The 27182-nt window shown below is 43.6% G+C and overlaps 1 protein-coding gene across 1 annotated transcript in view; it reads left to right on the top strand.

The window, feature by feature from the left end:
• Positions 1–27182, top strand: part of LOC119383195 (zinc finger protein 135-like) — a 129449-nt gene that overhangs the window by 908 nt on the left and 101359 nt on the right. The gene's annotated exons all lie outside the window — the stretch shown is intronic.

Raw genomic sequence — 27182 nt, 5'->3', positions numbered from 1 at the left:
TTAGTGATAGCCTTCCTACATTACCCTTGCCCTACCGGCTCTTATCACATGACGTTGCCATACACTATCTTGCCTTTCTCAGAGCTTGCTCTATTTTACTGTACTGGTGGTAAAACAAAATGGCAGCCTCTTTAATGTAAATGCATACACCGTTGCACTGTAATTATTTTCTAGCGACATTTCCATACACGCATTAAGTGAGAATATTGCAGGTTCTGTAAAGCAAACTTTTAAGACAAACTTCGGTAACTGAATATTGTACTGACAAGTGTATGCCACCAATATTGCTAAGTAATATTGGTCTCAGTTTACTTGTTCAGCACTTTTCATAGCTTGCTTGCATTTATGCAATTTCTTTGCTTAGTTATTCCAGCAAGCTCAAACTTTGCTTTGTCACTACCCAGTCGAGCTTTGTTTTATTTTACGGAGTCACAAACGAACGATGTGCTTGATGTTTCCTCTTACGTTATTAGTGTTTGCGTAGATGCAGTTTTTTTCTTTGGGATTGGAATGACACGCATATGACCTGCATCGCGGTGGCCGATTGCCAGCTGTCAAGTATCGAGCATCGCGTCAGGGGTATATGCCTCCACCAGTGCCACCAGTATGGTTATGCGATCCACAACCGAACCATCGCGTCATATAGCGTGCATTCGCATCCACGGGGCAAATGGTCATTTCAGTGCCACGTGTGCCCCGAGACCTTCGTGTGTAAGTGCCAGCTCCATTACATCTGCGACGGCGTGAAGGCAAGCAACCGTTATACTGCCCATACAGTCCCATGGCCTCTACGCATTCCATGCAAGAAACTTCGCATAATGAGGTGTCACCGTTTTGACAGACAGTGAGACAGTATGTGCATTGGGGTTAATTGGTACCCCACGACTACAAGTCACCCGGAGAGATTTCAAATGCAGACAGCAGAAAATGAACTGGCACCCTCTAAGACGTCTGATAGGGACATGAATGGGTTGGGTGCTTGCGTACAAACCGGCACAAAGCAAGTGGAAGCAAGAAAATAACCAGAGTTATGAGATCGCATGGTAGTTGGTCATGTGCAGTAAAAGTTGACGAATGTGTGTGCCTTCTGCAGATCCTCTACTGGTGTTTGAAAGGTAACCTTTTGGCAATGATGCGCAGATCTTTAGGAAGTACCACCCCCGACTTTGAAGTTTGTGCTTAAGTTTACAAGGCAACCGAAGCAGGATCTACTGGATTGCACAAACAAGATGCCAAGACCGGTTCTGCAGGGATGCCAGTTGTCCTCTTTGAAGATGTGATTCACAATTCCAGAGGACGCCCACATTGTCAGTGAGTCTACTGTTGTATTGTGTTTCATGTGGTGAGCAGTCCTGTGGATTCAAGGTTTCAGAGGATACCCACATTGTCACGACACTACTGTTGTGTTGTGTTTGTGTTTTTGTGGTGAGCAGTCCATTGGATTCAAGATTTCAAAGGATACCCACATTGTTACGATGCTACTATTGTGTTGTGTTTGTGTGGTGAGCAGTTCTGTGGACCCTTCTGTGCCTTCCTCAAAAGGCACCACCTTGCATCGATACTTGCTCTCACCTCTTCACCCTACGGCGTACCGCCAACAGAGTGAGTAGATTCTCTATATCCTTCCGTATTTCCTACTCCTACAGAGCAAAAAATGTCGTCTCGCGAGCCAGAAATGCATTGACCATGTAAGCGATGAATGAACATGTGCGAGGGAGTTTATCGCCACTGCTCATGTTGATGTTTGTCCTCTGAATCTTTTAATGAATTTTTCAGAAATGATTGAGGCCTAATATGCTACCAAAGTTGAAGTTGCTGTAGCTTATATTTGATTAGCAGAAGCTGCCTCGCAAGGTGCAATACAACAAATTGAGGTATGCGCCGCGACCAACCGTATCCGAACAACTTGAGGTTTTATTAGCGTCCTGCGGGGCATGGACAGTTCAGTTCTGCTATTGTTTTCTTGTAAGTCAACTTGCCGTAGACTTTTTTGTCACCATCTTCGTTGCCATAAACCATCAACAACTTCGTCATCATCGACCATAAACGTAACACAGTCCCCACCACGCATCAGAATTGGGCTCAGAGGCGAGGTTACTGCGACACGGAATTGCAGATGTCTCACAACGTGTTTAAAAATGGCAAGCGTATGTGGTGCAGTCACATTAAACAAATGCTTTTGCATCACTACTTTATAAAAGCGACTGACTTAATGAACTTCCATTACAAAAAGGGAAGAATGAGTTCACTCAAGGTTAACGAAATCATCCCCGTCAACTTCCTTCGTGAATTCTCGAATGGCAACACACACTGCTGCTGAAGAGGTGACGAGCCACTGGCATCCACGCTTCGGGGCTTCGTTCGTTCGCCACTAGGTGCCAACTCTGCTCGATCTCAAGGCGATTAGCTTCTCACTGAGAGCTCACCTTGAGGCACACTGGTGTATGGCTGAGCGACAATTCCAGTACATTGTCTATTTGTTGTGCTTCTGTGCGGTGCTATCACATGAAAACACATTCCCATGCAATCATGAAATGAAATGATACCTGAACAAGCAGCTGAATAATTTGTGCAGGGGGCGCCTGAAGAAGGCTTCAAAATCTTTCGGCACATTGTGGTGCCTAAGCGTTCTTGTGTGCTGGTATTTGTCAAAATGGAAAAGGCCACAGTGTGCTGTATACTGTCTGTATTGAAGAGGTCATCTTGTGTAGCTTTCTTATAGATAAAAGAAAGAGAAGACCGCTTGGCTGTTTACTGTGGTGCCTTTGCTGTGGTTCGTGTGGGCAATTTTTCCATATGTTACAATGCTGCTGGCCTTCCACACTGCTTGCTTTCTTGTGAGCCTCTGATGAGAGCTTCTGCTACCTGCATCGTAAAGTCTAGCAGGCAAAGCACTTGGCTTTTCATGTAGCCTGCCTCTTTGCTGTCTTCCTTGTAATTGAGCAAACTGTCCACCAAGGTGATTTCAGTTAAGTCAGAAATTAGCTTTACAGGCCACTTCTTAGTCTTCATTTTTATGCGATACAGGCTAATTGGGAAGTAATTCAGGTCTATGCCTCCCTTGTGCTTGTTGTACAACCAGAAGCTTGCTGACCTCACTTCTACATATATATATATTTTTTGCTTCTTGTTGTAGCGCTTTGTGGGGTCCACGGGTTCAGTTCCACAGCATGACAATAGCTCGTGTCCATCTGTTTCACGACCACCATTTTTCCATCACCGCTCACCCTCTCATGGCTCGGTCCGCGGCCTTCAGCAAGAAGGTCTTGGTCGCACTTAAGGCTTGTTTTGATCCTGCTTTTCATCATAGTATTGTGGCCGAGCATTCCCTGCACCAGGAGATGCTCGATTAGCGGCATCGCCGTGAAAAAATCTGTCGAAGCACGACACGCAATCCCTCCCCCAAAGCATCGTGTCTGCAAGACTTATCACTATTCCTCTACCGATTCCAACATCTTTGTGCTCTGGGAGAATAGGTGTTGTGGTGCTCTGATAAATTTCAAAGTGTAACACTCCACCAAGTGATTGAAGCAACTTGATTCCAGGTGCACACATTTTCTTTTGCAGTTTGGATTTATAAAAATGCGAAATGTAAGCTGGACAACTGCAAACTGCAGTTGTCCTGGAACATTAGCAATAGTCATTTTCTGATTATGTGAGAAATGATAACGTTGCATCGGTCTTCCCCTACGATTACTCCGACATGTCTTTGTAGAAATTCAGAGCATGCAAAACACAATCCATAAATAGCTGAAACACAAGGGTCACTTGCATTTTCTCAAAGCCATTCAGCTGCAGATGTACCGGTGTGAGACAGGCATCATCTTTGGAGAGATTTTCCTGCTGTCTATCTTGAACACTTCCCTCAGATGTTGGGAGGAAACCTGAAGTTATAGTTTTATGTAGTTGTAAAAGTTTAACACAAACTCATACACTCGGTGGAATGCAACAAAATTAGTCTGCAGGTATTTATAAGCCATCGACATGGAATCGAATGGCAGTTATTAAAGGGACACTAAAGGGCAAAACGATTTTTCTCGCATTAGTAAAGTAGTCTTCCACGATACCAAAAACACCACGCTTGCTGCGAGAAGACGCTTAATAAGCGAGAAAAGCCGCAAAAAGAAAATACAGGTGGCGACGCCACCTTGGAATTCCCGCACCATTTGCCGTGACGTCACATATTTTTTACGGCGCCTGCTTGGGCCTACGTAGTTCCTAATCGGTTAAATCGAAGTACATTGTCCTCTGAGGGGGCCAGAGACTTGACATAACGAGTTTGTGGAAATTTAGTCGAGCCAGTGGCGCCAAAATACGTTAAATGCTCTTTGAAACCTCTTACGTCACGAATTACAAAGTTCAGCGCGAAATTTAAAGGAGTACTGACACGATTTTGAAGTGCAGCAAAACGGACGTTTTTGGTTTCCTTGGCATGTAGTGTTAACGCTCTCCCCACACCGCATCCGGGAAACACGTATAAATATTTAAGTTTGATTTTAAAGTTTTCATCTCCCAGCATCTGCAAGGCAGCTTCACCGCATGAAGAGCCCTATGACGTTTCAAGTCAGCTCACTTGGTTTGCGAAATCTGGGTTCTGCATGCAGCCTAAATCACAGAAATCGCTGTCGGAGGCACTGGACGACAGTTCACTCATCATGAACCACGTTCGACTGACAGCAAAGGACAGCAGGTGCATATTTCGTGGGTTGCAGTCTGCCTGTGACGTCGCGGGCAGACTTGACACGTCACTATGAAGCCGCTCTCTCGAAACCGAAACCGAAACTGCTGGTTGAAAGAAGCGGTATTAAAAATATATGCAATGCATCCCCAGGCACCACGACACTTTTTTTAGGGTTCTCGACACCCGTGCTTTCATTTAGAGCAACAACCCGAAAAATTTTTAAATTCATGTCAGTACTCCTTTAAAAATGAAACTTTGAACTTGGTTTTCTCCTCTAATAATAAACCTATGGCAGTGAAATAAACTACACAAGAGTTCTCCGAGCACACTTTATCAATCTAAACCAATTCATTGTTTCTCTTTAGTGTCCCTTTAAGGCAATAGTTGGGAACTAACCAAATTTATGTGGCACTCCTCATGAAGACCATACACTTACTGTCCCATTTGAAGTGTTCAGTGGGTGGCTGAGCAACGTATTCTTGACGCACTTAATTAAGTGGGAAAAGTCTGACAGAAAATGCAGGTAATGAGCAGGATCTACAGGGTGCTCAGGCTTGCAGATGACCTTTCCCGACTCCACACTGTTGCATTTAGAACACAGAAAAACGATGCAACCAATGCACGAATATCATCTTTCTTTAATATCCCCATGTGATCATCCTCGTAGTCTTTCATATGCAACACGCACCAATCCCCAAGATTGTCCACATGCGATGGTTCCATGAGGCGCCATCACACGTGATAAATTTAATCATGAACAGGTCCACTGGCTTCAGCAAGTACTGTTGCTTATATTAAATTTTAGCAAGGAGCTCTGCTTTTGCTTTGCTTCGAGAGGCAAAGCAATCCATTGTTTGCATCCACTTCTCATTCTAGAGCACAAACATTACCACCATCCCATGGTCCTAGGTAAGGCTTTCTTCTTTGGGAAAGAGGCCATGTCAACAAATCTCTCAGTATGTCCAGACGACGTCACATTCAGGCGCTCGAACAATTTCTCATCAACCAAGAGCCCTTCAGTTCTGCTAAATGTGCTCATGTGTCTTTGTTTTTGCTTCACTTGTCTCAGTATATTAGTGCTGAAACCAAGACCACTCTTGTACAGCTTCAAGTAATGCTTCAGTGTGCTCTTGTGCAGCACTGAGAGAATATTGCGCTTACGCAAGTGTTCATAGAGTTTGGCACACTTCATCTTCATAGGGATACATACTGAGATCCAATCTTTTGAGTACACATTACCCTTTGCACTTTTCTTTTTGGCAGCTGAAAAGTGTTGTCGGACATGACCTTGCAGTTTGAAAGCCAGTGATGTAATCTGCTCCCTGTAAAACTTCCTCTGGCTTCAAGGAGTCCTCCTGGATTTGCCTCAACCGATCTTTTGAATGTCCACAACAAGGAAAAAGTCTCCTATATTTTTGTGCTACTGCACGGAGTCTAGCGGTAGTGGTTCAGGTGCACTTTATCAGTCCCTTCAGTCAAGATGTCATTGCTGACTCTGTGGCATGTTGGGAAGCGGCTCCCCAAAACAACCAATCCCGTATTTCAGCTTGCAGGTGTTTTAATGGAAACCCCATTTGCAAGTAGGTTCTCCTGATTGCTGCCCCCATAGCTCTCTGTGGTGGTTTCTGTGGTGGTTTCCACCAGTTGAAGTTATATGGCAGGTGGTGGAACTGCTCAGGCTAGCTCATCTTTGTTGTACACTTCTTGCAAGGTCAGCTTTGCTTCCCTCAGAGTTGCTACTAATGGTCGCTTGATAGGCTTCACGTCAGCTGGTCCTTTTTACTTGTGCCACAACATAGCCAGCCAAGTACTCAAGCAACTCTTGCTCAGTGTTCTCAATTTCAAAGAAGTAATCGGGGTAAGCTACATTGTTTCATGTGCGTGCAGCTCCTTGTATTTCTGTCAGAAGGAAGCAATTATCCCGTGCATAGCTTCCCTCTCTGCTTGGGCCCAAGAATTGTGCCATTGTAGCTGCATGACAAGCAGATATGAATTAAAAAACTCAGGGGGGTGGGGGTATTGGGTTTTTGCTCCTCAATGTTGCAAACGCATTCTCCAAGAAGCCTTGATTGAAACGACTTAACAGTGGAAACTTCGACTGATAGTCCTCGAGAAATAGTGCCTGAGGTTCCAAGACTCATATAGTTGCCAGGATAACCTTTGTTTGGACTGGCTCCCAAACAGTGTTTTTGTACTGCCAATGGACATGTTCTCCAAAAGCTTAGCTACATCTTTTAAAAATGCAACTGTATTATCATGCAGCACATAATCAATATGACTGAGGGCCAGTTTTGATGGTCCTTGATGTGTTTAGTTTGAACCACCTGAAAATGTCTCCACAAACTATTTAAGTGGTTAATGCTGATCCATCAAGTGTGTCATTGTGAAGGAGGCTGAATGCTAGTCGTACTTTCATTTCCTCATAGTGGAAGATGCTGCACGCCAGAGAGTTCTTCTTTGTTATTTCTACCTTCTGTATATGGGATATGCACATTTCCATTGTTGTCTTTCTCAGAGCATGCGCGTGGCAATACCTGATCAACACATACAGCAATGCTTGCTGCTTGTCACTAAAACGCTTGATATAAGAAACCAGCATATATTTCTGAGCCTAAAAATGAAAACAAGCAAACAGCCTTCAACTTAAGCCAGCTTAGTTAAATAATATCAAATGCAATACATAACATCCCATAACATGTGCCTGGCACCCTATTTTAAAACAATCAAGCATAAATTCCTGCTGAAATAAATGATAACACATGAAGCCTTGATTGTTACTTGATCAAATGTGGCCATCAAGTTCAGAATGAACCGATTAGCTTGCACAAAATACCTTTTGGTATATTACATTTACCACAGTATTCGAAACAACCTCCACACACCTTGGTTTTTTATATTAACGTCAATGATGATGTCAACTTTTAACAAAATCTCTACGCGTGCCTTCATTAAAGGGACCAACAACCAACTTTTGTGGTACCCGTTTTCTTGAGTGCAATGGGAAGCTTACCGGTCAGAGCTTCTAATCACGGAGTGGTAACGCGGAGAACGCCGTAAAACATTTGTAATCAGAGTTTTTCGATCTGCAGCGATTATGCAGTCTTAATATCACATGCTGCAAACAGTGAGAGGTGAGCGCGGTAGCGATTATACGCCAGCAGTGGTGACAAGTTATGCCCTAAGTATGAAAAGGCAATGTTACGTTTGCAAAGCCTGCGGTGCCGTGACTACTGCTTTCTAGCCTATTAAATTATTTTGCAATAGTTATAGCGTTTTTCTGGGGCTTCTTATAGAAGTACTTTGGCCGTACACAGGTCGCTTTATCACATTTTAGTCGAGCCAAGCCAAGCTAAGCCTTCGAAAACAAAACAAGTGGTAGGATACACCAGCATTGCTGTTCATGAAGTCGTAGCAATCCTCCACAGAACAGTAAGTCGATGGCATTTTGCGAGCAGCAGCGCACACTCGCGTGCTACTCTTCAAAAGTCTGATACGACGAGAGCAGACAAGAGTCGAGCTACGCGGGAAACGCCGCCGGACACCGCGCGCATGCGCCGCAGCCTCCGTTTCGCTGGAAACCACGAAAGCAGCGCCGCATCTCATGCTTTACTTCTTTTACCTTAGAAACAAACGGGAATTGACAATAACATACATATTCAAATTTTCAGCCCTCGTTCTGGTGCGTGTAAAAGCATTAGACTATGTACAACAATGTGCTTAAGACTGCATACGTCTGGTTCATGGCGCTCGCGCCAGGCTGCGCGACATACCGGTTTTCGTTACTTTTAAACGCGATTTAAAAATATAAATCCTACTCAGATCGCGAAAAGTATTCTGGAATCTGTCACTATAATTCACGGCCTTTTCATTTCCACCAGGATCTAATCACCCGTTCTGGCCATTTGTCGGTCCCTTTAAAACTATGCAGTCTTTCATTATCTCTGTATGAAATCGGTTGCCAGTGAAGTGGTATGCAATGGCTTGCTTCCACTGAGTGGTCATGCCACCTAATATAAACACAAACTTGTGGGTAGCCAAACACTCTGCAGGAAGGGTCCCATATGTAAGAGCAGTGGTTGGAGCTTCTAGCACTGTACTGGAAGCAGGACTGGGCAAAGATACTTTGAAATTGTATCGCGATACGATACAAGATACTCGGGCAAGAAGTATTGGAGATACAGATACAAGATACTGCCACAATAAATGTATTCGATACGATACTTGGCTATTGTATCTTAAGATACTTTGATACATTCTCAAATTTGTTATTATAGATCCATATAATGCAGCAGCAAACGCCTATACACGAAAATGTCTGCTTGAAAATTTCTTAACTGTGACCTATTTTGTTTCACTTGAATGAAATGTCCGTTAGTATCTCAAAAGCTTTGCCCTTCTTGCTCAAAGTACATTAGTTTCCTCACATTAGTAAAGTAGTCTTCCACGATACCAAAAACACCATGCTGCGAGAAGACGCTTAATAAGCGAGAAAACGCGCAAGAAAATACAGGTGGCGACGCCACCTTAGAATTCCCGCACCATTTGCTGTGACGTCACATATTTTTGACGGCGCCTGCTTGGGCCTACGTAGTTCCTAATCAATTAAATCGAAGTACATTGTCCTCTGAGGGGGCCAGAGACTTAACATAACGAGTTTGTGGAAATTTCGTCGAGCCAGTGGCGCCAAAATACGTTAAATGCTCTTTAAAATCTTTTACATCACGAATTACAAAGTCCAGCGCGAAATTTAAACATGAAACTTTGAACTTGGTTTTCTCCTCTAATAATAAACCTATGGTGGTGAAATAAACTACACAAGAGTTCTACGAGGACACTTTACTAATCTAAACCAATTCATTGTTTCTCTGTAGTGTCCCTTTAATAACGACACTGTAACAACATCAGAATTTGCGCGATAGACGTCGCACGCAGTGGAGTACGCGGCACAGGACAGTGGCTAAGAGCAAGTGTCGTGGCATTGGCACAACTAAAAAGAAAAGAAATCGAGAAAACAAAAGGTGCGTGGGCTGGGCGTAGACGTCCGCGTGCTTGTCTTTGTGATCTTCTACCCTCACTGGATGACTCTGGTGTCAAAATAAAATAACGTCACTGCCCTTAAACTTATTCAGATGGCTTAGTGGCACCAGTACCAGCTTGAGAAGCGGAGCTTGGCCAGCGATTATTGTTTCGCACGGTTGTGTTGCGATAGAAGTATCTTGTATCTTAAGATACACAATACATTATCGAATGTATCGGAAATACAGATACAGATACTCCCCTTTCGAGACGTATTGCAATACAGATACAAGATACCCGTAGAGTACCAGGATACATGTATCTTCGATACTGCCCAGCACTGACTGGAAGACACATTGTAGACGAGACCCAGTCTAAGCTGAATTTTGTCCACCATCAGAGTGGCACGGCTTTCCTCGGTTAACATGAGCTTAACCTGAGTAGAGAGTATATATTATAAGCAGGCTGATAAACCCATTGACACCTGTGTGACTTGAGTACTATCAAAATGCGGATGCCAAATACATTCGCAACACAAGGGATTCCTGGAGCAACCCAGATTCAAACTTGTAGCTTTCGAAGTGACGTTGCAATGCAAGTTCTGTAGGCAGAGGTGACACAAGTTCTTTTAAAACTTCAGAGCGTCAAGTGTCGCAGGAGAGTCTCATTTTTAAGGCCTTTGTCACAGTCTGCTTGGCTCCACTTTGTTCCACTCATGATAGCTTTATGCAGGAACTTTACTTGGTGTTCATTTAAATACTTCTATAGCCCAGCAAAAAGATGGCTGTTTGCAGGAAGTGTTTGGCATCTTTGTTTCTGTGCAAGCTTGAACCTAGCTTGAAATTGAGGCTCTAGCTGCCTGATCCAGTCCAGCAAATCTTCATTTGTAACTGGTACTGGAGAGAAAAAGGCATCAGAAGATGTACCTCTGCCTGTAACAAATGTATGCAACGGAAGTAGCAAAACATCATTGACTACCTCACTTCTGCTTATGGCTAGCACAAGGTGTAAATTATGAGCTCTGGAACAGTAAAATTTTGGAATAGAGCTCAAAACTGACAAATATTTTCGTGCATTGGGCCAGACGGCATGCATTTGTGTTCTATGCTGTGCAAAGGAACTATGCACTCAACACCAGTTTTCTTATCACGAGCATATGCCCCTGTGGTATTAGCAGATAGCATCTCTAGTAATGCGGTGAAAATTTTGGAATTGCTCCAGTGTTAAGAGTAGCTGTTATGTGTATGCAGTCCCTGGGGTAGCCAACCTTTCCCTCTCCTCTATTGTTGTGATTTTGTCTTGTCCCTCAAATACAAAGGCAAAGTTATTTCATTTAATTGTGAAGCAGGTAAGTACAAAGTCGACGAGAAACACATTTTTACAGCTTAACTTTTTATGTGAAATTGTTGGTTCGAGACGAGTGCAGCAAGTTTAATCACAAAACAAATTGTTCAGAGCTGGTGTTTGTAAACTGCTCATATGAAAGTATCTGGTAACAGAATAATGTTTCCTGAGAAGTGGACTTGGGCTGACAGGCTCACGTGCGCTGGCTTAGTTTTAGATAGTTAGCAGCTCTTTTTTGGCACCTGGAGCTATTAAGAGTCCTTGCAAGAAGTGCAGATAGGGGGGTCACATAGAAGGCAGCCATTTGCACTGTCAGCGACTCGGAATGATGAACACATCCAATGAGCTCCTGCTTCTTTATTTATCAAATTAACAATGTCCATAACACTGTCATGAAGGAGTTCCTGTAAGCTGAGGCAACTTGTGAGGAGGTCTTCCACTTGACAGATGAACCTGAGCAGGTGACCATGAGGATGTAGGTCACCTATAGTCCTTCAGCTTTGTGTAATAAGCAGCATCCAACAACTCTACACACAACTCTACTGACTTCTTACTCTTTCTTGTAAAGAGCAATGTGCGGCACTCTTCGCAGTTAGTTTTGAGAACGAGCTTCCTTGCTTTGTATCCAGAGATGTAAAAGGCATCACTCTGCGACAGCGCATAGACCATGGTCTAGAGGAACATTACTGAGGTCCTGGATGTGTTGCTTCGCACCGGTTAAATTGCCATTGTAGCAAGAGGCAGGAGGAAAGAGTGCAGGTAAATTTATATTCAGTGAACCTTTTGAATTGGGTCCTGCATCCTCTGCCTGCTAGGGCCTGTTTCGCCTGGCTTTAGGAGGGACGTCAGCACACCTGGCTCAGCATTTCCACTTGACACAGATTTGGCTGGCCGTAGAAACTTCGGCAGCTAGCAGTTATTAGAAACTGTTAAGTGCATGGGATGACCATTGAACCCCGATGACTGTCTTGCAATTCCGAAGAAGTTTTCGACATGGTCTAGACTCAGCCTTGATGTCGTTATAGCTACTTGTGGCCAACATGTTTTGACAAATAAGTATGGATAAGACACTAGGCGCAGTGACTCAAGGCACCACAGCAGTAGATGTGTACAGGAGCCCCTCCTGTCCCCCAGCGTGAAGTTCCCACTCTGTGAGGTAGGTCGGGAAATACAGCAGAGGGCCCTCAGCAACTGATCCAGGCTTCAGGGGTTTGGCAGTGAATTGGGATGTCATGATTTCTCTCGTCTGAAATCATTCTGCAGTACAAATGTATGGTAAAGGCACATTTAAAATACCAGATAGTAATTTGTTGTTACACTAACCGGCTTAGTATTCTTTTACTCTCTTTGATTGCAGCCATTCAAAAATGGGTTTCATGCTTAGAAGGCAAGTTCATTGGGGAAGGTAGCCAAAACATGCGAGCACTGGCTCCAGGTTTTCCAGCCTTCTTCAAGCTCGGTCTTGTAAGGGTGAAAGCTATTGAGGACGGTGTCATCAAACAACTGAAGCACATAATTGGCTACCATTTCTTCAAAATTATTTGGGTTAATGTAGCTTAAAGAGTAACATTAGGTCTTTTGAGCTTCGAGGCTTTGCACACAGGCTGAAGCAACACGCGTAATACAACATATACATCTTTTTCATGATATTATGTATGGCTACACATGGAATAGTGTTGCTTGCGTTGAGCCTCTAAGAAATAAACAAAAGTGAAGGCTTCTATTACCTCACCTGCTCGTGTGTTGAAGCTCGACTTCAAGAGTTTGTTCCCTAGGCACTTCGCAGGGTGAAAGAAAGAACACAAAATGAAGAGTGCCTTTGGAGGCTGCACCTTGCTCCTAATGTTGAAGTTGCCTGAATGCCCTTGAGTGCCTGCCCAGTTCCTTCTATTTCATGCAGCGTCATCATTGGTGATAAAATAAGCAAGTTGGTCGGCTTGTTAGGCGAGGGTTGCGGCCTCTGTCATGATTTCTGCCTGTAGGTATCCCTTCACATTGCTGTACTTAGCAAACACAGCTTTTGTCTGTGTCCAACTGTTAACAAAACACACAAAGACAACGACCACCCTTGATCACACCTTGCATGTTTGTCATTTCCTCAGGTTAAGGGGTCACAAATCAACAAACCCATCAATGTGGCCTCTAGGCATCACATTCAGGTTCTCTGAAAGTTTCATTTCATCGATCAGGAGTCCATGTCTCATGAAGATGTCTGTTGAGCTTATTTTCTCCTTCCTATAGTATATAGTGCACCGCACCTTTCTGCTGAATCCAAATCATTTCTTGTATTCCTTGGTGTAATTGCATAGGGTGACTTTTATTGCAGAACAAGGATCTGCTGCTTTGTGCATATGGTCATAAAGCTTTACCCTTTCATTTTCATAATGGCTCATTCCAGCTTCTACTCCCTTGAGTAAACGGAACCTTTCATGCATTTACACTTTCCTATTACTGCAGGTAGGATCTCCAGGATGCTGTAGTTTCACATGACAAAGCAGTTCCAAAATGTGGACATTCATTTCATGATTGTCTGTGACTGTTCGTGCTGCAATGAAGCCAGCTGTCTCCACTTCCCTTATTAGTACATATTTCATCAGTAAGAACAGCTTCTGGTCAGTGCAATTCTTTGCAAAAAATACCCCACCCACATTTGAATGCACCCAAAGAGTTTGTCCAAACAAAGCACAACAGTGAATTTGCCGGTACGAATTCACCCTTTGTTGGAGTTCCACAATCCTGACTCAAGTCATCCTCTCCATCAAAGGAGTCTCTTTGCGTGTTGTGTTGAGGGTGGTGTTGAATTCTCATTTTGTCATTTGGAATAAGCAAGGTCACTTTGACTTACTGGGTGCTCAAATTTTTTATTTCTTCTTTGAGACATTCTTTCATAAGCCTAGTGAATTCCACTTCGCTCCCAAAAACCTCTGCAAAGTTGCTCAGCTGGGAAGCTTCAGTGTAATTCACTTATAATTTATAAGCCTTTGCTGATAGATTTCTTAGGACAGTGCAGTTATGAACTGTACCTGCAATGTCCTGCATTTGTACTGTGTTTACACAGGTGCTGCACTATAGATAGTGGTGCAGCCAGAATTTCTATTGCAGGCAGGTTATAAAAAATTTTGTATGTGGTACATTGTCATACACATTTTTTACATCTAAAAAAAAAAGCACACAAGGGAGCGCTGCTCTGTCCTGGCAATTTCCACACACTCGGTAAGCACAAACAAATTGTCTTCCAGTCGTCAACCTGGACAGAAGCCATTCTGCATTTCAGTAAATAGGTGTTTCACCTATAGAGCGCATGCCGGAGGAACCGAGAGCAACAATGTCTGGTTAGGAACTGTTTATTGTTTCCCAAAAATGCGAGCAGCAGTGAAGGGCGATGCGAAAGGGAAAGAGGAGAAATAGGAGAGAAGGTGCACGGTTTGAGTTGTCTCCAGTCTTCCCCACATCGCCCGACTGGCGGCGGCAGTCTAGCCTGAGAGTTTTTATTTTGTTTGTTTACGATGCCCCAGGCACCTGCTTCAGGGGGCAACATAAAAGGATGTGATGAGACCATTGCGATGAACAGTTACTGTCACTGTGGGTGCTGGCTTCGGGGCACGACGTAAGAGGATTCTGCCCACCTGCTTATCACTCCTTTGAGATTCCTGCATAAAGCTTGTAGAGAATGTAGAGTAATGTTTATTGAGATCCGCTTGGCCTCCTTTCTTCAGTGTAAAAACCACAAAGCTGAGGCACCAGCCCCTCAGGATTAGTGCACCTTCACTGATCCCGGTGAGTAGTCCAGCAAGTTGTTGCTTTGGCTCTTCTCCAAAGACTTGAGGCACCCTGGCTGGCAGGCCGTCCTGTCCAGGTGCTTTGTGGACCCTGCACAATGAAGTTCACTGCCACTGCACCCCAAAACCCTTGTCTCACATATCCCCTGAAATGGTCTCTTGCTCTAGCACATGACTGTCCTCCAACCATAGCCTCACTTTTTTCTGCTTACCGATACTATAAATGGTGCAATTAGAAGACAGTGTGCTTTTAGAGCGTTATTGTTGTTTCCCCTGTCAGCGCATTTCGGAGCTGTTAAACAGGATTTCGATCAGTTCAATCTAAGGACTGGACATATTGGCAGAACTCTTTTAAGTTGTAGATTTACTTTGGGCTATTAGGGAGCACATTAGGCGGACGTTATATATGGTGATTTTTGCCTGCACTAACCAACGTTTGAAACTTTGGATATGAGGTCTCGGTACTCGACCACACGGGTATTTCAATGTGCACGGAGAGTTTGGACCAGGCTACCAAGTATGCCTCTTTGTCTCCCTTCTTGACAAGGGATCGGTGTTGGCGGTTCACCTCCTGGTGAGCTTTCCATGCAGTTTTCACCTCCACAACCAACAAGGTATTCGTATTGCACGTGTGCCGCTTCTTCCCAGACAATGAGCGCGTTAAGTTAGCGCGCTCCGAACTCCAAAGGAATACGCTCGATTGCACTCGAGTGCGACTCCTTCGGAGCTTAGCTTAACGGCGATTTCCGCCGACTGTTTTGGGGGGCACGAAAGCGTTACATGGCGAATGTTATGTTGCTTCCGCAGTAGGAATGAGCGGGGAAAAAGAACGCACTTCATCAGAGGAGGGAGAGTCGGAAACACGTCATTTTTTCGGAAGCCGTAGCAGGCGCGAGCTCTCGTGCACGCTCTCGTGTACCGCCTCAGGGTTGGAGCGCGTAGAGCGCGCTCCGTAATCACGCACTGGAAGTCGCTTTTGAACCGTTAAGTTTACAAGAGCGCACTCCGCCTGCTAGAGCGCGCTCGAGCTCCTTAACTTAACGCACCCAATATGTCCTTGTGTGACTGAGAGCAAGGCTGCCACATAGTCATCGTAATTTCAGTCCCACTTCTCAGTGCACTTGTCTCGAACTACCCCGCGACATCTGCAATGGCTCCTGGGGCATCGAATTACCCAAGTAGCTGAACTTAAGTAGCTGATGATTGTAGTCACTGCCTCTATGTCTATGAAGGGCTGTTGGCAACGGGGCATAGTCAGTGGATGTGGAGTTGCCAGAGGTTTCAGCAGGTTACCCAGCCATGACAGTGTGGCTTCAGGTTTACAACTACTTCCTTCCCTTCAGTTATTTTAACCAGGAGGTGTCAATTCCCATCATTAAAACCATCAAGCTTATTTATGTGCCCATTAATGTCACCCACAATGATGATCTATCTGCTGCCAACTTTTTTTGTGTCCCTGTAGATGCTCTACACAAACTGAGTATTGATAGTGTTGCTTGATGCCGGCTGACATATACACCACACAAATAGCTGTATGCCTCCCTAGGACATCCCCCAGAGACCACAAATGACCCACACAGTCATCATCTACACTTCGCCACTGCGCATCCCGACACCATAGTAGTCCAATGACATATGGTCAGTTTTTTTACGCCTGTGCCATGTGTGGCAGTTCATGGAAGTGATAACAGCTCTCTCATAGGCTACGTCTGTGCTCTTTCCATAATTCAAAGTAATACTGGCACACTGTTCTCTTGCCTTGTGCCATGGAGTGGTCCTATTTTGTGTTTTCGTTGCGCTCTTGTGAATATGTTTGGGCTCTACGCGGCTTTTTTTTGTACTTTTCTCTGAAAATGAGCAGAAAGCAACAGTTTTCCATAGCATCCGAGAAAAAAGCGATCAAGTAGTATATGGAGGCAAGTACCAATTTGGCAGCACAGTGCAAGTTCAAAAAGTATCTACTACTGGCGGGCCTAGAAGGATCGCATCACAATATGCAGCTATCAGAAGAAAACTTCGTTTGGGGCCAGACAGCAGTGTATTTGAGCTGGAATGGAGGTTGCGGAGTTAATCAGGGAGTTATGTGCAATATCGCTACTGGTTGCCTCATTTTGTATCCGAATGAAAGCTGTCGAGATAACGCTTCCCTTTTGACTTGCAAGGGCACCATTCAAAGGCCCTCTATCATGGTTGGGATGTTTAGTGAAAATAATGCTTGATCTTTCTTTTTTTTTTTTGACCTTCTGGAGTGTAGAACCATCATGTAAATGTTTGTGTAAGTAAATGGTAATGTCACTGTACAGTGCTTGAAATCACTTTTTTTTTTTTTTTCAGGGTAGGGGTGCCTTGTGATTCTCTGACCATTCCATGAAGTGTTTATTCTGTAATATTTTTAAAGTGTTCAGTTCTTCTCAGATAAGTGAGATTGACCTATTTTGTGGCCCTGCTTACATTCCGATTTTTACGCTATGTCTCATTACATTCAGTGCATTTGTGAGGGCATTAAAGCATTCATCTTGCGTAAATCCTTCCAATTAGACACTGTTCGCTTCATTGCCCTGAATTGTGATGGTTGTTCTCTTGACTGGATAAGATATTGTAAACAATGACAAGGACAGATGATACAGCAGGAAGCATTGACTTCCAGCAAGATTTTATAACTATGTGGTATCAACATATGTGCAGACTAGTGCAGCTTACGCATGCAGGTTTGGCCAGCTGTCTTAAGGAATCATTAGACGGTTTTTGACAATTTTGTGCAAATGCATCGAGCTGATCCAAAGCAAGTCCTAAGCAACAACCCAATTTAAACTCCATGCGTAAATTATGTAATTTATTACAAGGCTTCAAATCTGCAAGTCACTACAGATTGCAGTGACTCAGCCAAATGAGTTTTGAACTGCCCACTTCCATGGTGTGTAATGGGGATGTGTGATGTAATACAATCATCCGATTTGATTGGGACGTCTCGTCTACGTTGCTAGCAGTTTTTTCCAACCTGAATGGGAACAGGTGTTGTCCATAATCTTTGAAACACTTTATAATTTGTTACATATAAAAATTCAGTAAGAGAATACACAATCACAGTTTACCACAATGAACTTGCAGCACACAGCAGGCATTTTCCACCTGTGTTTCCTTTCTCAGACACCATGAATACCCCTTGCTGCGTTGTAGTGGGCTGCAAATCTAGCAATTGATGTCATGTCAAGCTGTGACACGGTACCCCCGTGCAAGGCAGCTGGCCAGCTGAGTTGCTTCAGCTCATCGGTACAGTGAGCGTCAGGCTCGTGCTGTCTCATCAACGCCAAGATCCACATGTCCGCGGCCGTAACTTCACCCTCCAAGACACCGCTACGGTGCCTGTATTCACACTTATCGGTGACTGTTCTCAGATAGCTTCAATTTGTCCACATACTGCTTAGAGTTTGCACATTACAGTCGTACTGGAGAGTAAAATGTGAGCAGCCGGTATCATTGCAGCATCTGGTGGTGCAGAGCTCAACCACGTGCTTGAGGGTGTGGCCTCCACAATCAGCTCCGACAACATTGAGGAGGCCACATAGATAGAGAGAAGCGCAGCTCTGCTTGTTGAGTACATTGCCATCGCCAGCATCGGCTGCATGTTCAACAAGTTGGGGAGGAAAAGTAGTTCTCAGAAGAAGTTAACATTCCATCGCCTGTAGCTACCTTGATGCTGTGGTGTAAGCACTTGCAGAATTTCAAAAAGCCGTTTCAGGGACCTTTTGAGACACTGCGTATTAAAAGCAAAGTACATCTGACAATGGGGGAACCTGAAAGAGTGGCATGGTCTTTATATATTGCTGCCTTGATAAACATGTCTCTGCGCATGGCTCATAAAGCTGAAGGTACCTGTTCAGCAATTTTGACAGAATGAGTCCTCTTGTGTAAATTACAGACTTTATCCACTTTTGCAAGGGATGCTGCACAGAATGACATTTACACTGTGACCAGTCACATGATGGCCTTTATTAAAGCAGCCTTCATACTCATTTCTTGCCCATCATTCCTGTCACTGCTTTTGTAGTCCTTATGGCCTGAGGTCTCTGCCATGATTTCTGTTGCACTTGTTGTGCAATCAAGCATTACAGTTCATTGTACAGATGGCAGCATAAATTGCAGTTACCATGCCATGCCAGTGAAGGTGTTATTTCACAACATTGTGTAAATTTAAGAGACCTTAGAAAGTTAAATATACAGTTGCCTGGCAGTACACTCGTGTAATGCCTTCGTGGTTATGGCATATAAAACGCCAGAAATTATTAATGATGTGATGTGTGCAGTTTGGCATGCATAGCCTGTGTAAAAAAAATTAGCAGAAAAATGCATTTATCATGCGACATCCAAAATTTTTTTTCTTTTATACATAGGTTCAGCAGGGTGTTGAGTATGCATGGGTGAAGTCTTACAGATTTGGACTTGGCAGACTAATTAGTAACAACTGTGTGAAGCCAACAACTAAGAAAAGCATCGGAGGGATAAAGTTTTTCTTTTACCTGAACTGTACAAACGGAAGGGTAAAGATGGTACAAGTAGTAGGGACCACAGTAGTCTTAAGACATAAAAATAGCTGAATCAAGGAACAGTAGTAATAATAATGGAAGGAATATTCAGCAATTGCTGAGGGACACCTTATTGCTGCTATGGCAATGACGTGAGGCCACTGGCATCAGACAACTAAAGTCAACGTCTGAACTGCAGTATATACGAAAACAGTAGCTTAAGCACAAAATATGTCAATGTTCATTGATTGTTGTCCCATGCCTGTTTTCAGTCCTGCTTTAAGTTCCGTGCTGTAGTAGTGGAGCATTGTGTCATAATTATGTAACTGCGTAATCCCATAATATAACTCAAATATTGTGCACTGAAGTGGCAGGCATTGTGTGCCCAATAAAACCAGAAACAGTGTTAAAAGAAGGTAGGAATGACAACAATTTTTTTGTTTATGGTAAGGGCACAGGGTAGGGTAAAACATTTCAAAAAGTCAAAATTTGTTGTTTTTTTTGCTTGTTTGGGATGATGAGGCCTTCCTTAACAATATCCAGTGCCCCACACATTTTTGCACTTTTTAATTAAGCCAAAAGGACCAGGTTTTCGAGACCAACCGACAAGCAGTCAAGCCTCCTTTTCTGAGACCATGCGCAACCTGAGCTTTCTGCCTCAAGTGAATTTTTTTGCAATTAAAACGGGTAGTTTCTCTAAGTTTAGCAAGTTTTCAAAACAGTATTCCAGCTACTGAAAGGCACATGGTGCAGTTTTTTTAACATGCGTGGCATTTACCGACTCCACTTGCCTTGTGTGTGTGAGATGGGCATGGAGATGCGGTTCTGTGCATTTATTTAGAGTTTAGTTGTGCCTTTGTTGATTTTGTTGCAGTGGCAAAAGATATTCTTATGTTGACAAATGAAAAAAAAACTGTTTAGAAAGCACAGTATACAGTGAAACCTCGGTGATACGATCATAGCTCATACGAATTTCGGGGTGATACGAATATTTCGTTGGTCCTGGCCAAGGCCCATTGGCCTCAATGTAATGGAGTACTGTTGTTGCGAACCAATTTTCGCCCAGCGACGTTTGATACGAACGTTTGCTACCACCCAAGTTCTAAGAGGTGCTGTCCGCGCTGTCGCGGAAGATGCGCCAAGCACGTGCGAGCGCGGGAACGCAAGCGTGGGCATGCGCGCCACACTGCCAAATCGTCAGAATCACGGTGTAAGAAAAACACTTATCAGAATAAACCTTCAGAGACGCATCACGGCCTCCGAGTGTCGCGGGTCACAACGCACCTGGTTCATTAATTAAATGCGCGCGTACGGGCCGTATATTTACGAGTGCTGGTATGATTGCCGAAATCTAAAAACTTAACTGACAGTCATTCAGGATTCTCCCTGACGTTGCCGTAGCCCTGACAAACAATAAATGAAAATGTACGACAGCTTTCTTTTGTCGCATGCTAATTTTCTATGCTTTCTGGTGATACGAATTTCGGATGATACGAATATTTTTGGTGGTCCCGTGAGATTCGTATCACCGAGGTTTCACTGTAATTGAAAATTGACGCTCTTCAGCTACTAACAGAAATGAGACTGGGAGCACTCGTGTGAGCAATTCAGTAAGTTAGGTTTGTCTTCATTCCGCGCCGCCACAGAGACAAAATGTTACCTGTAGTGACAATGGCTACGCTTTGATGTGGCACTTTTACAAACCGCAATTACGAGTAACTGTGTCCGCACAGGATGCGGAGGAACCATGCCATTCGTAGAGACACAATGGATCATGTTCCTTGGAATGGGAACCATCAAAACTGCCACCTTTGAAATCGTTCTAACTTTCAAAATGGCCTGCATGGCCCGAGTAAACGTTCTCGAGGCCGTTTGGCATATCACTGAGGCACAACCCTGTGATATGATTGGGTGAGATCGACCACCATCGACAGTATTTGGCCAGTATAGAGACAGAAAATATGACAAAACAAGCCAAGGAACCAAGAAAACAAGAAAATAAGCAAAATGCTGATTCTTGGGATGACTATAAGGCAGGTTGCTATTGATTAAATTGTTCAGTACATCTTGTTTTTAACAAAGCATGAAATGAACTTTTTCCTTTTTAAGTCTCAATATCTCGAAATCGATTTTTTGTTGTTACATTTGCCCCCGTTATCCGAACAACTTCAATGAACAGAAGGCTGATTTTTTACCAGACTAAAGCAAACGTCAATACGAAACTGAGCTAGAATGGTGTACGTATACGGAATAGTTTTCATTTTCTTGGCAGTTTTATTTAAAAAATAATGACAAAAATGACTTGCGTTGCTAAAAAAAAAAGATGCAAAAATGTCAACACTTTAAATACAATTGTAGTTTTAGTTCCATAGCTAGAAGAGATGCTGACAAACAAATAGGAACAAACCTGAACGCTTTACATAGTAGTTTCAGACATAATGGGTCTTAAAGAAGCCTTAAAAATACGTGCGAAATATAGGGCCTACCCTGTGCCCCTAAGTTCAGTTTTGGTGCTTATGAGCTCAAGGTGTCGCATTAAAAAGCAAAGTACAATCAGTCAGCACAGTTGCCTCTTTTAATGCACCAGATAAAGTATTCCAGCTACATGCTGCATTGAGTATGTGTCACCTGCAAAATCTATGACGCATGTTTCAGAAAGAAGTTTTGCATAATAAAGCAGTATGCAGCGACTATTTTGTCCATTATCTCAAGAGTATAATGTACAGCAGCAGTGAGAATTGCCTCGATTACATTCTTAATTAGTCACTTTCGGATATATGAGCCATTATGATGAAGCAATGTTTTTGCTACCACTCAACAAATCTCTTGGGGAACTATTCTTGGATGATCGCATTCGAGGAGCTGACCACTTCTAGGACATTTTTCATGACTAGGACTGGATTAATCAGCATTTTTGGGTGGCAGCATTATCGGCTGGGAACAAACACACCATCTCAGCGCATTGCCAAGAATGTGGTTGCCCATAATCACAGATGTGGAAAGTGCTACAGCATGACCTCACTGGGTCAACAGGCACCATATCAATTCACTCAAGAACTGCGCAAGAAGAATTTGATGTGGATGCAAGGTGTGCAATTGCCTTCATCACTTCCATTTCCTTGGCTCTGCCAATCAGTGCGTGTTGAAAGTAAACACATTAAAGTGATTAAAGGACCAGTAAACAGGCCCCAACCTTTTTTCTACACCTCCCAGACAAGCTCACTCATACATTCAGAAGACCGTGGCAATCACATTTTGCGAATATCGCAGCGCTGCACGCCATGCAGGCGCCACATTTTCAAAAACAATTCTGCACCCATTTCCTGCACCAATTCAGTCCTCTTCTCATGCGAAGTGACAATCTTGCCCATGGGCACCTTTATGTAGCACTGTCCTCGATTGGTCGTCTGCGCTACAGAACTGCGCCTTGGCCCTTTCAGTGATGCGATTTTGGTGCCGCAGTTCGCACCTGTTGCCTCATCAGTGTTTCGCACCCCGCTTGTTCACCTCATCAGTGCATCACAACGCGCTTCTTTACTGCGCCACCTGCGAGCAACTGCCATGACCAATACCTGCAGGAAGCCTTGCTCGTTTGGTGGCTTCACACCTATGATGCACCCACTCACGTCCATTTGTGTTGCTGATATGGATGTACTCGCAATGACGGGCTACACCTACTCTGCTGAGGGACGAAGAAGGGCGGCGAGCGTGAGCGAGGAACCGAAACCAGCTGAAAATAATTGTTCTATCCCCTGTAACTCTTTTGTTAATGTACTTACTCAAAAAATTCTTGCGGCAGCATTTTCGCATTGGGCAACTGTGCAGTTATCTCATCATCACAAACTTTGGACCGTGGGGTTGTTTACTGGCCCTTTACTCTTTTAGGCACAAGGGTCAACGTTGCTGGCCACCAACTAAAAATTTTTTTGCAGTGCCTCCTAGCTATTTATTAAACAAACAAGTGTTTTATTTTCCCATTTAGTCTTCTCTGAAAGTGCACCAGGTGGCACTAGTTCTCTAGGGGAGCTTTTTATTTTGTTGTTGTTGTTGTTAAGCAACAGCCTTAGAGCCAGCATGCTGTTTCCCGTGCTAGATCTTGACTGTTCTCAGATGCACAAACCTATGTGAACTTGCACGGAACCTTTCTTGGATGTAACATGCAGCACAAGACTATATCATAGTGGCTGTATTGGTAAAAATACGCCGTGGACAAGCTTGATACTGCATAACGACTTTTTTTATGATGCTCAGCTACACTAATCACCATGCATGAATGGGGTTGGCGGTGGGGTCCCGGACAAGCGATAATTGCCATAAAATTGTACTCTATGCCCAGAATGTCTCTTTTAGTTCAATATGAAGGTATTTTATCCGACACTAGCTGCTATGCTGGAGGCAACAGGTCAACCGATAGTGAATTTAGCCCAGAAGAGAATATTCACAATCTCTTGTCTGACAACGAATCCACAGTTCCACATGTTACTGAAAGTGCCAGTGACACATGTGACTCTGAAACAAATGAAGATTCCATTGTTACCATTGAAATGGTTCCCGTATTGAGCACAAATTACAGGATGTCTCTGCAGCTAATATTTTCATCTGGCTGCGGACTTCCACATGACAATATTGAAATCAACAATACTGCCAAATTTGGCATTTTAGGAGCGAAGCTCCTCTTAGTCTAACCTTGTCACGTCTCCGTTGTCCGGCGTAACCACCTTTGCAAACTGCCCACTACTTCGTCTTTGCAAACTCCCACTACGACCCATCACCGATCCTTTGCAAACTGCCCACTACTTCGTCTTTGCAAACATGCCACTACGATCCATCACCGATCCATTACTTCACTGACCATAAAGCCATTATAATGAAGGGGGAACGGAAGCCACCTTTGCAGACTGCCCACTACTTCATCTTTGCAAACATCCCACTACGACCCATCACCGATCCATCACTTCACCGACCATAAAGCCGTTATAATGAAGGGGGAACGGAAGCCACGTCTAGCTACCACTTACGATTAATGAAACTTCTTGTATAAATATATACAGTGTTTGTCACGTCTTTGATGATGTACTGGGCTATCGCTTTGATTACTGCTGGGCGAAACCACTGAAGATTGCTTCCGGAGCTTTGCCCAAGCTCTTCATCATTCACCCGTGGATATGCTGTGAATTTTTTTAGCATTTTGTGGATGCCTGAGTGAATTTAGAAGATAGTGTTTGATACTAATCTGTCTGCACGGTAAAAAAAAAAAACAAAAAAAAGCACTATGTTCGACCAGCCAACAAGGTGCTCACAGCGAAGCGAAGATGCGCGAAGCAACACCAAAGGCAAAACCATCAAGAACAATTTGGCTGTGCCAAACCTGCAATGTGTCATTGTGCCCTTGGAAGAGAAAAAAAGACTTGTGTTTTTCTGAATACCAGAAAAGCTTATTTTCAAAGTGGAAGGCACAAAGTAGGCTGCTACATTGCAAAGAACCACATTTGAAATATGTTCTGTGCAGAGACCCTTCTGGCATGGTGATCAGCAGCACTGACCACCGCATGGAAACTTTATTACAAGCAGCAGTTTTTTTTTTTTTTTCATGTGTGCTTCGAAGAATTAAGAACGAGGGCTCAAAGTTAGATGTAGTGGTTGTTTTGGCATAACAACCAAAAGCAAAGATATTTATTTATTTAATTGCAAGGAGGCATTTATTACTAGCACTTCCTGGCTTAAAAAAGGCAGTTTGTTTTTCTTCTAAGGTGTGAATTGAAGAAGGGTTGTTCGGTAGTTAAAGTGAGGCACAGAGGACTAAAAATGTTTCTCTTGAAGCTGTTGAAGAACATTGTGACTACCCAATAACTGTTCAGGACCAGCTAGATTGCAGAGAGGCGCCTATAGCTGCTGCCACTGGAGCTATACAACTTGTTGGTTGTAGCATTTTAATGCTCTCAGGTGCTTCCACACATCCAAGTGGCCGTTTCAATGCCAGCTGTGTCCTTACCAATTTTCACATACGTCCAACCTCAAGTCGCACCTGTGGTCACATGGGTGAACGACCATTGCACTGCTCCTTCTGCCCATATTCTTTGCATGGGATGGCATTTGGAACAGTCGCATGAATACTCATTTCTGTAATGCTGTTGCATGAAATATAGTTTGCCTTATTGTGTCTTGGGACACTTAGAAGAGCCTGAATGAAAAATGCCTGGGTTCGGGCACAAAGCTGTGATATGTCCTCGTGCTCCATGATATATGTTCAAATGCCACAATTTGTGACACTTGAGCTCGTCGAAGTTGCTAGTTGTAAATTCAGTCTGTATTGAGTTCATCTTTTTATGTAGTGGTCAGAAGAAATGGTCACGTGGAGGCTTTCTTTATAAACTGCAGCGTATTGCAGTGCTTGTGATGCTCATTGTGAACTTTTTGCCCAACCACACTGATTGGCAACATGTCACCAGCAATCAATGTACGGATGCAATTGCTGCACCAATTGGGCCAAGTGATGGTGCCCGGTACATCCTGATACAGTGCGGCAAAAATAATATAATTTGTCACCAGATGTCATTCTTGCGCAGTTTCAGGAGCCTGAAATCTATTTTTACATCACCAGTGTAGTATTTGAGTGGTAATGAGCACAGGAAGCAGAGTTCTTTGTAAGCTAAAAAAAAAAATGTCTAAAGGCCAATAACCTTTCTTTTTTCTTTTACAAGAACAAAATGTGGAGCTGATCAAAGAATTGAGTGTCAGCAGACAAGAGGCCATATGGGGATGTGAGGTGTTCAAAGACGAACAAGGCATACTGAGATTTTAAGGACGACTTCAGGAGACAAATGTGATATGTAGTGAAAAACATTCGATATTACTACCTGGAAAAAATCATTTCACAAAACTACTGATTTGACATGGGCATGGACAGACATTTCACGGCAGAGTGGTGCTAGACACATTAACCCGTTTAGGAACCGAGTTCTGGGTACTCAGAGGACATCAAATAGTAATTTTAGTCATTAAAAAAACTCGTTTTGGGTGCCAAAAATAGGCAGGCAAAACAATGTTTTAGGCCTCCAATATTGTAAATATAGGCACTATAAACTTTCACATAAATTGAAATAATTTCAAACGAAGGCATGCACGACCTCTATTTGCAACAGGAAAACACGAATGTTATTGCTTAAGATGGCACAAAGGCACCAACAGTTGAACATAGCCGTGCAATTGTGCTTTGTCCCGTATGATTTGCAGAACATGGTCTCTCCCGTGTTCCGCAGAGTTACTCCAGTGTCAACTGTCGAATCAACACACTCCTGGGTCTCTATCTTTTTCAGCATGACTGAGAAGGACATAGCAGGAGCAGATAGCCAGATCGCTAAAGAGTAGACGGGAGGGATTCCGTAGAGCCAATTTCTCCTCTGCCAGTGAACCACTGGTGTAGCCAGGCGGGTGAGTGCGGATTAACCCCCCCCCCCCCCATAACTTTTCATTTTTGCACGCGTATATATACACGCACGAACATACATAAAGTATGGTTGAACACCCCCCCCCCTCAAAAATAATTTCTGGCAACGCTACTGCAGTAACCACCTCAAAAGTGAATTGCACCAAACAAAAGCTGCATGCACATCACATTTTCCTTTCTATTTTTTCTCTTCACTCTCCCTTCCGCGGTTTCGCATGCGCCAACCGCACGCGCCATGTCAGCGCGGCGGCGAATTTTCGCTGGCGTGTCCCACTTCACTGCTGCTAGCGGTTGTTTCTGGGAGTTGGTTGAACTAGAGGACTAGGTTGAACCCAATAAAGTTCCCAACAGTCAATGTTGCATGGTAACATGAATAACAATCTCACACTGCA

Source organism: Rhipicephalus sanguineus, chromosome 2 (genome assembly GCF_013339695.2).
Source record: "Rhipicephalus sanguineus isolate Rsan-2018 chromosome 2, BIME_Rsan_1.4, whole genome shotgun sequence".
In the NCBI taxonomy this organism is placed as follows: Eukaryota; Metazoa; Arthropoda; class Arachnida; order Ixodida; family Ixodidae; genus Rhipicephalus; species Rhipicephalus sanguineus.
Note: the sequence above shows the minus strand (reverse complement) of the source record. Positions and strands in the feature narration are given on the sequence as shown.